At 50.4% G+C, this 2,500-nt stretch overlaps 1 pseudogene; it reads left to right on the top strand.

The window, feature by feature from the left end:
* LOC118790700 overlaps positions 1-2,500 on the top strand; it is a 9,752-nt pseudogene that overhangs the window by 7,057 nt on the left and 195 nt on the right.

A 2,500-nucleotide genomic window follows, 5' to 3' on the forward strand; every position in this document is an offset into this window, starting at 1 on the left:
GTACTTTTAAAGGTGATGATATCCAGCATTCACATTCCTCTGCCCAAATTTCTCATTTTAGTAACAATCTAGCTCTTGACCCCACCCTCCCCACCAGCTCTTCATTATTTCTCCTTGCTCAGGCCTTTGCACTGTTCTCTTGCGCCTTTCTCCTCATGCTCCCTCTGTCTGCTCCCACAGAAACATAGTGACTAATGGGAACGAACTCCTGATCCAGTTTGTGTCCGACCTCAGTGTGACCTCTGACGGATTCAAAGCCATCTACTCCAGCATCCCCCGTGGGTCCAAGGCCCCCACCGTGGGGAATGACATCGCACAGGGACCCCAAGTGGATGCGGGATCCACCAGACCTGTTTTGCCCCCCCCACATCCCAAACCCAGACCAGCTGCCCGACCGGCTGCCAAACCCACATCCAAACCGAGGGTCAAACCCCCAGCCAAGCCCACACCCAAGCCCAAACCTGCCAGACCCACTACCAAACTCAGCACCAAACCTACCCCAAAGCCTAGTACCAAACCTGCTCCTAAACCTGGTGTCAAAGCCACACCCAAACCCAGTACCAAACCTACTCCTAAACCTGGCACCAAACCTGTCCCTAAACCTGGTGCCAAGCCTACTCCTAAACCTGGCACCAAACCCAAACCTGGTGTCAAACCCACCCTAAAACCCAGGACCAAACCTACCCCTAAACCTGGTGTCAAATCTCCTCCTAAACCTGGTACTAAACCCACCCCAAAACCCGGTACCAAAGTCACCCCCAAACCTGGTGCAAGACCGCAAACCAAACCTGGTACCAAAGCTACACCTAAGCCCAGCACCAAAGCCCAGCCAAAAGTGACAGCAGGAGCAAGCAAGCCGGGTCAGAACCGCACTGGGACACCAGCGAAAGGTCCTGGGGCACCTGAGAAGTGTGAGTTAGAGTGTTGTCAGTTCAGTGTGACAGCGAGTTGGCGTGTCAATTGAGTGCCAGTGTGTCATTGAGCCAGTGCATTAGTATGTCAGTAAGTCAGTGTGTAATTGGACCAATGCATCGGTATGTCAGTAATTCAGTGTGTTGGGGCATTAGTGAATGGCAGTGTCTCTGGGTACTGTTCTGGGATAAGGTCATGCTGTGTTAGTGAGGGGCCTTGTCTCTGGGTACTGTTCTGGGATCAGGGCTCGTCTGTGTGGATGGTATGACTGGATATGTGCTGGTGTGATTTTTAGGCCACAGATAGAGCTGAACCTTCTGCACACTTCTGTCGGGTGTTTGTGACAGTATTTATGTCTTACTTCTGACTGTGTTATTTTGATTATGTTTATTATGTGTCTGTGTTGAATTGCATTACATTACATTATTGTCATTGAGCAGAAACTCTTACCCAGAGCGATTTACAGCTGTATTCATTTAGACAGGGTTAAGTACCTCACCCAGGGATACAGCAGCAGCGTCTCTGATTCCACGCTACACTTACGTGTGCAGTGCTCGTTTTGTGTGTATATTTATTTATGGCATGCCAGCCAGGTGTGTGTGCGCGTGTGTGTGTGTTGTGCTGACACATGTGCATTTGTGTTACAGCAACACCTCTGAACCCTGTCTGTCCTCAGACCTGTAAGACAAATGGCACCATCCAGACCAGCTTCTGCTCCAGCGGGTTTGGTGAGTCGCAGATAGCACCGTGTCTCACAGTGATGACACGGGAGACCTCCCCTCCTCCCTGCTCCCTTCCCCACCTCTCTGTCCCTACGTGTTGGTACAGAATGGCTGCGTGTTCACAGTGCGGTGTTCACGCCAGCACAGAGGCTGCGTGGGTATCCGCTGCTGCTGCTGATGTCATGGGCAGCGCGGCACAGTAACGGACAGCTTTCCAGCAACAGAAAAAGAGTGACGCACCGGCAGCCAATCAGTGCTCAGAGCTGAATCATGTGATCAGAAATTCAGTTTTTCCTCACTTACTCACATGCATTTCTTGAAACAAAATTCAGTTTCTCAAAAGGTTAACAACCACACCAATTCTTGTTCCCCATTCCCTCCCTCCCTGTCCCTCAGTGATCACGGGGAAGGTGATAGACCTGGCACCGGGTTCGAGGGGCAGTGTGCAGGTCAGCGTCTCCCTCCTCAAGGCTTATAAAGCTGGCCGTCTGAGCACTGTCCAGGCAGGCAAAGCCACATCCGTCAAGCTGGTGTCCACCTGCAAGACCTGTCCCCTACTGCGCAGAGGTACTATCACACACATACATGCGCACACATTCACTCATAGACACACGCACGCTCACACACACACACACACACACACACACACACACACACACATTCTCATTCTCACATGCATACACATACACACACGCAAACATACTCTAATCACACACTTAAATTTTTACAAACGCATTCACATAACATTATTGACCTTGTTTTTTTTTATTGACCATGTTCCTATATTTAGAATTCACAGCAGAGTTTCTCTTAAACATGATTGGTCGTTGCCGGGTTGACAGACAGATTGACCTACCTCTCCGCTC

This window comes from Megalops cyprinoides, chromosome 16 (genome assembly GCF_013368585.1).
Source record: "Megalops cyprinoides isolate fMegCyp1 chromosome 16, fMegCyp1.pri, whole genome shotgun sequence".
In the NCBI taxonomy this organism is placed as follows: Eukaryota; Metazoa; Chordata; class Actinopteri; order Elopiformes; family Megalopidae; genus Megalops; species Megalops cyprinoides.